We start from the raw sequence: 12,947 nt of genomic DNA, 5'->3' as shown, positions 1-12,947 counted from the left end.
GAATGGCGCTACTTTGTACAAGACACTGGCATTTTGCCAGCTGCCCCACCTAACATTTGTGTGGAACTCAAGTATATATCAGAGTCACAAACATACAAGTCAAAGCAGGAAATTATCCTGTATAGAATTTCATGAAAATGAACAAATTTTTCCTCTCAATTCAAAACGGTCAAAAGGGGAACGTTCTCTCAAGAATCAACACGAATTTGAAGACTTCCCCAGTAATCTTGCCGATTGCATTTTATTTCAAAGTGCAGTGAAGTTTGAAAGTACAACTACACTTTAGGCAAATTGATTCAAGACTTGTTAAGACTGATCCGTCTTCCCATTCCACCCACACCCCACCTCTATTTCATCTTCTGTCAGTTATGAATACAGGTATAACAGGCAGTGACGCTAATGACATGTTGGCCTTCATAACAAGAGGAATTGAGTATAGGAGCAAAAAGTCCTTCTGCAGTTGTACAGGGCCCTGGTGAGACCACACCGGGGTACTGATTGTAGATGATCAGCCATGATCGCATTGAATGGTGGTGCTGGCTCGAAGGGTTAAATGGCCAACTCCTGCACCTATTGTCTATGTATCTATGCAAAAATAATTTTCTGACCCGTCATCAGAATACTGGTAGGAAGGGAAAATCTAACCAGCCAAAATATTTCCATTAATTCATTCTGCTCATGCAGTTAGAGGGATAGATATGTCTCGAGGGAAATGGTTTGAAGTTCACACAAACAATTCAAATTATGGGGTTCATAAATTATAGCAATCGCATGCCCTTTTGAAGATGCAGTTAGCATTTGGGCAAGAACATGCACAGTTAGTGGACAGATGCAATATTTATAGTGAAAACCAAATAAAACATTGGTTTCACTTCCTGATATGGTGTCATAACAAATTAAACATTTCCAGGACTGTTCTTAATCGTTAAACAATTTTAGTCAGTATTGCAATAAGCAACAGATGTTGTGAACAGAGAAATTAGATATTGGGGACTGTAAAATCTGACAGTAAACCATCCAGAAAGTGTCAGAATTTTACCCAGTTCCAGGGCGGCACAATGGTGCAGCAGTAGAGTTGCTGCCTTGCAGCGCCAGAGACCCAGGTTTGATCCTGACTACGGGCACTGCCTGTACGGAGTTCGTACGTTCTCCCTGGGACTGCGTAGGTTTGAAGATTAATTAACTTTGCACGAATTGCAAATTGTCCCTCGCGTGTAGAATAGTGCTAGTGTACGGGGACTGCTGGGTGGTGCGGACTCGGTGATCCAAAGAGTCTGGTTCCGCACTGTATTGCTAAACAAAACTACCACTCATTACCCGTCACACAGATGCAAGAGTACAAATTCAACTACACAAATGTACAAGGACTACACTAGGAATAATGGTTTAAGACTCCAAAAATGTGCATAACATGCCATCGAAGGGAAAATGGCAACAACACTAAGGAACTGGATGTTGCTTTATATCAAACATTGCCAAAATGCTCAACAGGTCAGGCAGCATTTCTAGAGAAAATGGGTAGGTCACTTTTTGGGTCAAAGCCAACTTCTCCCGACTTGAAACGTCACTTATCCATTTTCCCCAGAGATGCTGCCTGACCCACGGAGTTACTCCAACATTCTATGCCCTTTTTTGTATTAACTATCATCTGCAGTTACCATGGCTTTCTGGCCTTAACCAAGAAGTAATACTGGCACTACACATTACATCAGATAGGCTAGCCTCAAAAGGACGTGTTTACTCAATGACTTGCACTGGAGCTGCAACAGTGACATACAAGGGCATGCTCATCCATGAACTCAAGGTTTATGGTGAACAACGTTAATGGAATGACAGGATCTGTACTTAAAAAAAACAATTATATATTTTCAAATGATAAGAGAAATTTTCAAAATAAAAGACCTATGCTGGTCATCTCATTAAAAAAATTGCCACAAGTTTTGTAACAACCATATAGAGTCATACGGCTTGGAAACAGGCCCTTCAGCCCAACTTGCCCATACTGACCAAAATGTTCCATCAACACTAGTCCTACCTGCCTGCACTGGGCTCATATCCCTCTAAATGCGTCCTATCCATGTACCCGTCAAATTAATTATTAAACGCTGCAATAGTTCCTGCCTCAACTACCTCCGCTAGCAGCTCGTTCCATGCACCCACCACCCTTTGTATGAAAAGTTGCCCCGCAGATTCCTATTAAATCTTTCCCCCTTCACCTTAAACCTACGTCCTCTGGTTCTCAATTCCACTACTCTCGGCAAGAGACAGTGCGCCTACCCAATCTATTCCTCTCACGATTTTATACACCTCTAAGATCACCGCTCACCTTCCTGTGCTGCAAAGAATAGAGTCCCAGCTGCTCAACCTCTCCCTACAGCTCAAACCCTCGAGTCCTGGCAACATCCCTGTATTTCTCTGTACTCTTTCCAACTTAACAATCTCCATCTTTAGAGATCTCCAAACGCAATTTTTTTAATGAAGCTGTGCAACATCAAGAACAAATAACAATTCCTCCCACCCACTAAAATATACAATGCCTTTCATCTGCATTTCTTTTGAACCCTGTAAAACAATGTTTCTGATAATGAACTAAATTGGTGCAAATAATTTGATTTATCAACACCATTCAAACGTCTTGAGAACCCAAGGGATCAAACTGAGAAGGTTTTTGATACGAGGACATTGACTGTTATTTTGTCAGAAGCATTGATTTTGTGCACGTCTAAAGGTCAAGTCTCCATAAAAGAAAAAGCAGATTAAAACCCATGGTCACAAATCATCATGGTCACAAATCATTAATTTGCAGCAGAACCTCTCCTGTTTAAAAAGCACAAAAAAAGCCAATACCCCTTCTAAAAGGTCAACATGAAGCAAAAGCTTTGTTGGAATTCTTGCAAATATATCTCACAGAAACTTGGGAAATGCGTGCATTCTTTCTGTAACTGACTGAGTCAGAACCAAGCAGAATGAACAAAACAGAATTCTACTTACAGGCTGGGATTTGCAAATCTATGTTATCTGACTCTCAATAATGAACAATTCCTTTTACAGGAAAAAGTAAACCAAGGAAGAAAGTGGCAGCTGCAGGCAAGAGGTGGTTAAACTTAAATTTGCCTCCAATTAAAAAATGAACAAGTAAATGAATATCAAAAGATTTCCGACAGCAGAAATTCATTTCTTGACTGCACAAATCTCCAGCATGATCATTGTACTCCAATCCTTGAATTTCAGATCCAGAGCACAATACACGACTATGCTGCCCATTTAGTGCAAGCTACCAGGAATGCACTTTGACCCAAACACAGCGAGTGCGGGCCCCATACTCAACAGATGGATTAGGAGGGGCAAGCAGCCAGCTGAATGAGGCAAGAGCACCAGAGAGACTTGGCAAAGAGAAGCTAGGCTCAATCCCAGTTGAAGCACATTCATCAAGCGAGGTGCAGAGTGTCCTCACACAGCGAGTTCTACAACAGAAATCAGGTCAGAGCTGCCGCCAACAAGGTACGCGAGTGAGTGGAGAATAAAAGATTGTAAAGGATGATCATGCAAGGGCCATAGTAACCTAGATTGTTTCCATGGATTCCAGAACAAAAAAAAGTCCAAACCTACCAGACGGGAGATCTTTCACTATCCTCCTCATTTGTTAGAAAGTTAGAAAAACAGATTATTAGCTGAAAATAGTGACTGAAAAACTTGTCTTCAAGGGTTCTTTTTATATATATACTCTGAGGTTTCCAAGAGGTATGTTTATTTATTTAGAACTAGTTTTTTAAATTTTACATTCTCCCTGTGGCCGTGTGGGTTTTCTCCTGGTGCTCCAGCGTCCTCCCACCCGCCAAAGATATATAGGGTTGTAGGTTAATTAGCCTCGATAAAATTGCCATAGTGTGTAGGGTAGTGTGTGTACGAGGGTGATCGCTGGTCGGCACGGACTCGGTGGGCCAGTTACCACGCTGTATCTCGAGTGGGCCAGTTACCACGCTGTATCTCTAAAGTCTGTATGAATAGGTGATCGCTGATCAGCATAGACTCAGTTAGCCGAAGGTCCTATTTACACACTGTATCTCCAAGTAACCAAGTACAGAGACCGAGATGTACTTGTACTCAAATCACTGCATGATAACATACAAAGAAGGCAAGTGGTACAATGGCCTTCACTGCAAGAGAATACGAGCACAAGAATATTTGTTTAGTATTTATCACATGGACTAAGATAACATGACAAGCTTGTTTGTGTACAATCCAATTACATCACATCATACTATCATTGGTAGTGGAAAGGGAAAAAAAAAAAATCAGAACGTAGAAAATAGTTTTACAGCAGTGTAGTGTTACAGTTCCAGAGAAAAAGTCCAATGTCTGCAATGAGGTACACAAAAATGCTGGAGAAACTCAGCGGGTGCAGCAGCATCTATGGAGCGACGGAAATAGGCAACGTTTCGGGCCGAAACCCTTCCTCAGACTACCTCAGTCCGAGGACTGGTTTCGGCCCGAAACGTTTCCCATTTCCTTCGCTCCATAGATGCTGCTGCATCCACTGAGTTTCTCCAGCATTTTTGTGTACTTCAATTTTCCAGCATCTGCAGTTCCTTCTTAAACACTCTGCAATGAGGTAGGTTGAAAATTCAGGACTACACCTAGTTTCTGGAGGACTGTTCATTAATCTGATAACAGAGGAGATGAAGCCATTCGTGAATCTGGCCCCACTCTCATCTTAATTAGATAGCGAGCCCCAAGAATGAAAATTAATCTTGGTAGCAGCTTTGGTCTCCCTGCCCGAGTAAGGCTAGTTAGTGAAGGGCACCAGATTAACAAGGTAGATGGAGCAGATTCCCATCTCTGGAAACAGGAGTCGGGCTCAAATAAAGGTCCACTGTTCTGAAAAGGCAAAACATTTCTTCATCCAGAGGTAATCCTTTTTTTAGGAATCTCAGGAACACAGGAGACCAAGTCATTCCAATTGCTGAATATATTCAAGACAGACTGATGAAATTTTAGATATTAAGGAAATTGATGGATATGGAGCCAGAGCAGGATTGTGGCACCGAGCCAAAACCATGGTGTCACTGAATGGCAGCCACAAGGGGTTAAATAGTCCGCTGGAACTTGTTCTCTTCAAAACTACTCATTGGAACCGACCATGTGCAAAATGGCAAGTGTTCCTAATTGCATTGTGGAATCCCAGTTTGCAAATAAGGAAAAAAGGCAATTACCAGAATTAGTCAGGATCCATTGCGGGAGACACCATTTTAAAGTGGAGCAGTTTAAACCACAAGTGTAACAAGATGACAAAACTAGTAAACCCATTAAGACAAGAGCACTTCCAGCAAAACAGTCCACCACTTTGGATAAGAGTGGTGCCCTAGGTTCCTCCCACAACCGAAAGGCATGCGGGTTGTAGGTTAATCACCTCTGTAAAGTTGACTCTAGTGTGCAAACAGTGGATGCGTAACTGGGATAACGTGGAATTAGTGATCAATAGTCGGCATGGACTCAGTGGGCTGATTAACACCGAATTAAATCTCCTCTTCACTCCCTCTGAAAAATACAGTGACACCTAATGAAGCAGTTGCCAGATCAGTTCAGTGACAGAGGTTTAACCCAGGCCGCCTGTGCAGTTTGTACTGGTTTCCGTACATATTCAAAAGACATCCAGTTATCAGATTAATTGGCTACAGTAACTTGCCCTAGAGTGTAATTTACTGTGGAGGAGGGGACAGGAAAGGAAAAGTTGATGGGATCATGGAAAAAACTGTGGGATTAGTGTCAATTTAAGCTTAATGCTGTTCAGATTCATCCAGCCAAAGGGCCTGTATGACTTTATAATTCCAAGAAAAACATTACAATCTCCCAACCATACTCAAATCATTCCTCCTCACTAATAATCTCAAATCTGCATTCCATACTCTCCAACAATTAGGTTTTTTGGGGGGTAATACTGTTACAGCCACAATAAGACAATCCTTTAATTATGCTCCATTCAGCTATATACAAGAGGTTTGCAGAACATTTTCTTTATCGCATGACTTAGTTAAAAATTTATCCCTGGATCACATTTCACTATTCCCTTCCAAAGACCACTACTATTCTCGTCTGAATGCCAAGCACTGCTACGGTCCTTAAAATGTGAACGTATACTCTTCCCACTGAAGAAAACGCAGTTTATTAGTAACAAAAGACCAACAATCCTAATAACCTAACTGAAGGCATTGAAATAACCCAACATAATCTCGACCCAAAACATCACCTATTCCTTGTCTCCAGAGATGCTGCCTGACCCACTGAATTACTCCAGCATTTTGTGTCCATCTTCAGTGTAAACCAGCATCTACAGTTCCTTCCTACACAACAAGATCACTATTCTCTGCTTTCTCTCACTTAACCAAATCCACTTCCACACGGCTGCAGCCTTACTAATTATATGAGCTTCAAATCGTGATAATAGACTCATTCTGAGCAGCACTTTATTGCATACTTTCTGGAAGTCCGAACCATTTCACAATGGTATACTGGACATACAAGAGACTAGAGATGCTGGAATCTTGTGTGAAAAACAAAACTGCTGAAGGAACTCAACAGGTCAGGCAGCATCTGTGAAAGGAATATACAGGCAACATTTCGGGTCAAGATCCTTCTTCAGAGTCCAGTGAAATGGCAGTAGTAAAGGAAAGTTATAATCTGAGGAAGGGCCCCCCACCCAAAACATAGGTTGCTCATTTCCCTCACAGATGTTGCCTGATCTCACAAGTTCCTCCAGCAGTTTATTTTCTTACTCTACTGTAATAAACACTGATACACAATCAGAAAATTCACAAACCCACTTGGTTCAAGAGGTGATGTTTGCTACACCCCCTTTTCACTCGAGTCCCAGTTCCCATGTTCCTGCAACATACCTGACATCACTGGAAAAATTAAATTAAAATGTTATAATTATAAAGCGAGTTTAAAATGTATGGGGTATTATTAGAAATAGCATTGAAAAGTCTAGGGTATCTTCCAATTTAACCTAGTTTGGTTTAGTGATAGAGCATGGAACCAGGCCCATCGGTCCACCATCAATCACCCGCTCGCACTAGCCTTTTGTTTTCCCACTTTCCCCACACTCAACACACTAAAGGCAATCTACAGAAGCTAATTAATCTAGAAACCTGCAAATCTTTAGAATGTGGGAGGAACCCGGAGCACCTGGAGAAAACCCACTGAGAATGTACAGACAGCGCCAGAGGTCAGGATCAAATCTGGGTCTCTGGCACAGCAAGGCAGTAGGTGTACCAGCTCCGCCACTGTGCCGTCCAAAGTACCAAGCTAGCCGAGTTTTACTTGATTTCCTTGCAAGCAAGTTAAATTTATCTTGGATTACAGACTGCAAAGTTTCCCAACTACAATCATTTGACAAGCAGTACTGTCATTACCAATTTATTTCACTCTCTCCCCTTTTTGAACAGGGACGTAACATAAGCAATTCTCCAGTCTTCTGGCACCACTTCCTTACTCAGGAAGGGCTGGACAATTGCAGCCAAAGCCCGTTCTCTCTAATCATAACTCTCTCCAAAAAAGTAATGCAAACTAATCCAAACCAACTAACTTTTCCATAAACAGCTGCCATCTTCTATCCATTTTCACTATTCTTCTTGACCATAACATAGGAAACATCATCTTTAGTAAACACAGAGGCAAAATGCTCATTGAATAGCCAAGCCCCCTGACTCCACAACATATGCTGGTATTAGAACTGCCCCACCTATATATTTTAACCCATCCACAAAATCTTTCTTCCCCACAATCTTTCATGATATGCCCCATTTTTCCACTTCATCCACTGTCATTCCATAAAAAAAAAATCTAGTTTAAAATTCATATCAAAATAAAATGTATTCAATATCCAGAGCATTCCAATTTCAATGCCTTTACAATACTTTGCTAAACTAAGTCAGCAACTTGGGAATGAAATAGGCAGCTCTCTTCTGTTCTCAGGTTTGCTACTGGAGATTGCAAACAAGGGCATAATGTAGAAATGAAGAACTGCAGATGCAGGTTTATACCGAAGATAGACACAAACTGCTGGAGTGACTCAGCAGGGCAGGCAGCATCTCTGGATAAAAGGAATGGGTGACGTTTTGGGTCAAGACTCTTTCAGAAGGCAAGTCGAGGGAGAGGGCGATACAGAGATAAGGAAGTGAAAGGTGCGAACGAGACATCAAAGAGGATGAGATCAAGGAAAATGTGGAATAGACACCTAGCCATGATCAATTCTAACTTTTTCTTGATCTCATCCCCCTTGATGACTCGTTTTCACATCTTACACTTCCTTATCTCCCCCCACCCCACCGGACCCCCAGTCCCCAGAGACTCGACCCGCAACGCCACCCAAAAAGGACAGGGACCCTTCTTCAGAACCCGGGTCAAGTGTTAATTCTGAACGGGCAATCCAATCCAATATAATCACCACAAAGCACATGAAACGCACGTGGTCCCGTGTTCTGCTACAGAGGCAGAAGGGTTTCGACCCTAAACATCACCCACTCCTTTTCTCAGAGATGCTGCCCGACCTGACCCCGAGTTACTCCAGCATTTTGTCTCCATCTTCAGTGTAAACCAGCATCTACAGTTCCTTCCTCCATATGCCTGCCTGACCCACTGAGTTACTCCAGCATGTTGTGTCTAGCTGTCTCATGGTCTGATTCAGTGACTGTCACCTTGCATTGTCCGGCCGCGAATGCTAATTGTACACTACTATTGTTTCCTGTCACGCCTAGTCAAAAGAGTTGCTTTACTTCGCTCAGGGGAGGGAGGGGGAGAGAGAGAAAACGCACAAGTTTCCACAAAGTGTTCACATTTACCGCATTCTGAGATTTTTTTTTTTTTACCTAACTTGGAAAGTAGGTTCAAGTTGACCGGCAGCCCGACTGCCTGCCTGCCCACCACGCTAAACGCGACTGGAGTTCCCCACCCACAGCCAGTGCTCGCAAAAGCTCACTATCCCACCCGACTGCCTTCCCCTGCGGCGCTGACAAAAGAAAAGCACAGGTAGAAATCCAATGTTAAGTACATCTGAATAGACAACCGTCTTCCAGTGCATGTGCAATGAACCGGCTCCTGAACAGCGCTCTACAAGTTTACCTGCTGGTAACACTGCCCGTGTCCCGAATCCGACTCACAAACCACAAGACAGACACAGGCGGCTGGAACCCGCGCTGAATTTAAGGCGGAACCCGGCCAAAGACAACGCCTAGTTCCTCTGCACTCAGCACCAAGCATGACGTTATCACTCTCTATTAAAGTTTTAAGGCCACAACATGTTTTTCTCATTTAAAAAAAAAAGCTTTAAACTGACCATTTGCAAATAAGATTATTGTCATTCTTTTAATTCATAACTTTTAATTACAAAAGTTTAGATTACAAAAAATGACAAAGAATATCACTGTGACTTCAATAAAGTATTCTATTCAGTTAGATTCCTCAGAATTCATGACAATTTTCGCTTGTTTCTGAAATACATTAAAATAAGATATTTTGTTACTAACTCATGACAAGTTTCTCATCATAAGTCATTGTTTTTTGTCATGAATGAGGACTGACAAGAAATGTCGTTTTTTAAAATAAATTAACTCGAGCCAAGGAGAGATGTTAAGCTAAACACAAAGTGCAGGAGGAACTCAGCGGGTCAGGCAGCATTAGGGAAGGGAAGGGAATGGACAGGCAACATTTAGGTTGGGATTCTTCTTCAATCTGAATGAAGTAGATACAAGACCTCATCTGTACATCTCTTCCACAGACGTTGCCTGACCCACTGAATTCCCCCAGCACTTTGTGTTTTGGTCAAGATCCCATGATCAAATGGCAGAGCAGACTTGATGGGCCGAATGGCCTATTTCTGCTCCTATGTCTTACAGGCTTAAAGACGGCAGGAAGGTGAATGCCTGGTCTTTCAATATTGCCATAAACTCAGCACATTGACTATTGGAGCCACAAGGAACCGCAGATGCTGGAATCTTAAGCAAAACACAAAGTGCTGGAGTAATTCAGTGGGTCAGGCAGCATCTGTGGAGGGAATGGATAGGCCAACTCCCCCTCCAACTATCTCACACCCCCTATCGCCTGTATCCACCTATCACTTTCCAGACTTTGGCTTGCCTCAATTTCTCTTCCAGTTTTCTTCCCCACCCCACCCTCATGAAAATCAGTCTGAAGAAAGGTCCCGACCTGAAACATCACCTACCCGTGTTCTTCAGAGATTCTGCCTGACCCGCTGAGTTACTCCAACACTTTGTGTCTATCTTTGGTATAAATCAGCGCCTGCAGTTCCTTCCTACACATTTTAACTACTCCAATACTTTGTGTCTCTTTTCCTTCATTTCTCTCTCCTTTCTAAACCCATATTTTCCTTAAACAGTGGCTCAGGACCTTGTTGGTCAGATTTTGGACTTTAGAGATGCAGCACGGAAACAGGTCCTTCAGCCCACTGAAACCATGCCAACCAGCGATCACCCCATGCACAAGCATTATCCTACACACAAGGGACAATTTACAATTTTACCGAAGCCAATTAACCTACAGATGTGTACTTCTTTGGAGTGTGGGAGGAACCAAGGCTTCCCGAAGAAAACCCACGCGGTCACAGGGAGAACATGCAAACTCCGTACAGACAGCACCTATAGTCAGGATCAAACCTGACTTTGTGAGGCAGCAACTCTACCGCTGTGCCACCATGCCGCCCCTTGAGAAACTGTTATGAAATAATTTCACTTTGAAAATATTATACTATGGAAGTTGCAGCTGCTTGGATCTCCTTCTTATCGAATCCACACACAAGATTAGAAATTGTTCAGCCAGAGCTGAACACAATTCTTGGCATCTGCATACAATGGTGTCTGTCTTGTCGCTTCTTGTGCTTCTTGTGCGTGGTGGTGGAAAGATTGGTGAAAACAGGGCCGCGACGTGAATGCTCTTTCCTTGACCCCGCTGCTTGGATGACTGGACCACAGTTATTTAACCAAGTGAATGATTTAACGGATGATTCGAAGCTTTAATATATCAATTTAGATGCATTTGTGGATCGTGGAACTGATAGTTTGTGCATCGCTTTATACGATTATTATTTGACATCTGGCATCAGTAATACAGTGCTTCAAGATGCAGAAGGTTACTGTGTTCCTTTGTTCTCATACAACATTCACTTGCAATGTTGAAATGGCTTATAAATCAATGTATTATACTGCATCTGAAAAGGTCAAGACGGCCTACTCTAAACCATAGATCTCCACGAACAAATTAATGTTTTCTAACTCAAATGTCCATTAAATAAGTTTCAGGGACAAAGTTATAATGTGACTCGGAGAGCAGTTTGTCCAGTTTAGTTTAGTTTAAAGGTACAGTGCAGCAACAGGACCTTCAGCCCACCGAGTCCGCGCCGACCAGCGATCACCCGTGCACTAGCATCATCCTATGTAATAGGGATAATTTACAATTTACAGAAGCCAAATTAACCTACAAACCTGCACGTCTTTGGAGTGTGGGAGGAAACTGGAGCACCCAAAGAAAACCCACGCGGTCATGGGGAGAACGTACGAACTCCTAGACAGCACCTGTAGTCAGGATCGAACCCGGGTCACTGGTGCTGTAAGGTAGCACATCTCCCGCTGCACCACCATGCCACCCTTGCATTGGGTCAATTGAATTTCTGATATTGAACAAAAAAAATCAAAATTATCTCAAAGACTTTGATCTCAATATTACCAATTAATATAAGGCCATTTGATTATTCTCTGTTGGTAAAAATGGAAGATGAATTCAAAGTTTATGAGCATGTTTTAATTACTGCGTGTGCTTTACCTCCCTGGCCCATTGAGTAATTACATAGAAACATAGAAATTAGGTGCAGGAGTAGGCCATTTGGCCCTTCGAGCCTGCACCGCCATTCAATATGATCATGGCTGATCATCCAACTCAGTATCCCGTACCTGCCTTCTCTCCATACCCTCTGATCCCCTTGGCCACAAGGGCCACATCTAACTCCCTCTTAAATATAGCCAATGAACTGGCCTCAACTACCCTCTGTGGCAGAGAGTTCCAGAGATTCACCACTCTCTGTGTGAAAAAAGTTCTCCTCATCTCGGTTTTAAAGGATTTCCCCCTTATCCTTAAGCTGTTACCCCTTGTCCTGGACTTCCCCAACATCGGGAACAATCTTCCTGCATCTAGCCTGATGTACAGAATTGTACAGATGAAGTCATTTATCTGCGTTTAATAAATTTGCTTGAGGCATTTCTGAAGAGATTAATGAAAAGTAGCTAAATGTTATCTCTTTGTGGTAAAGAGTAATTTATCTTTGAAACATTTTACCTGTCCAATACGTCGGTTCATTGGACGATCCACACATTCAAGGGAGGCGATGGCTGGAGGCCTCACAGCAGCCTGGGGCTCGCCTAGAATGGGCAACTCTCATGACAACTAGAGAACGGACTGGAGTTTGAAAATGGCGCCAAAACATGGCGTCTTTTGGCTTGCGGAACCAGTAGACTATTTCTGTAGGCTCGCTAATTGTGGATGTGCTTAGGTATGGTAATACTCTACTGGACAGTTTGTAAGAAAATAATTTCACTGTGTGTTTGCTCTTTGCACATGTGACAATTGAAGCACCATTGAAGCATTGAATTGAACATTTGGGGTAATTTTATTCCACCCATTTTTCAAGTGCTCCTAAACTGGGTGTAAATACGTGAAGAAGAAAACAGCTTGTTAATCATTTGTTCCTAGTTTGTTTAGTTTCGTTTAGAGATACAGCACAGAAACAGGCCCTTTGGCCCACCGATTCACACTGACCTGCAATCCCACACATTAACACCACCCTACACTCACTATAGATATTTACACTTATGCCAAGCCCATTTACCTACAAACCTGTACATCTTTGGAGAGTGTGAGGAAACCGAAGATCTCGGAGAAAA

At 42.5% G+C, this 12,947-nt stretch overlaps 1 protein-coding gene across 1 annotated transcript in view; it reads right to left on the bottom strand.

Annotated features, from left to right (window-relative positions):
• The window catches only part of LOC129708651 (cysteine and glycine-rich protein 1-like), a 30,161-nt gene extending 20,909 nt beyond the window's left edge, over positions 1-9,252 (bottom strand). The window contains exon 1 of the mRNA XM_055654540.1: positions 9,121-9,252. The gene's annotated coding sequence lies outside the window, so the exon portion shown is untranslated. The remainder of the gene's footprint in view (positions 1-9,120) is intronic.
• Between the last annotated feature and the right edge of the window lie 3,695 nt (positions 9,253-12,947).

This window comes from Leucoraja erinacea, chromosome 24 (genome assembly GCF_028641065.1).
Source record: "Leucoraja erinacea ecotype New England chromosome 24, Leri_hhj_1, whole genome shotgun sequence".
Classification (NCBI taxonomy): domain Eukaryota; kingdom Metazoa; phylum Chordata; class Chondrichthyes; order Rajiformes; family Rajidae; genus Leucoraja; species Leucoraja erinaceus.
Note: the sequence above shows the minus strand (reverse complement) of the source record. Positions and strands in the feature narration are given on the sequence as shown.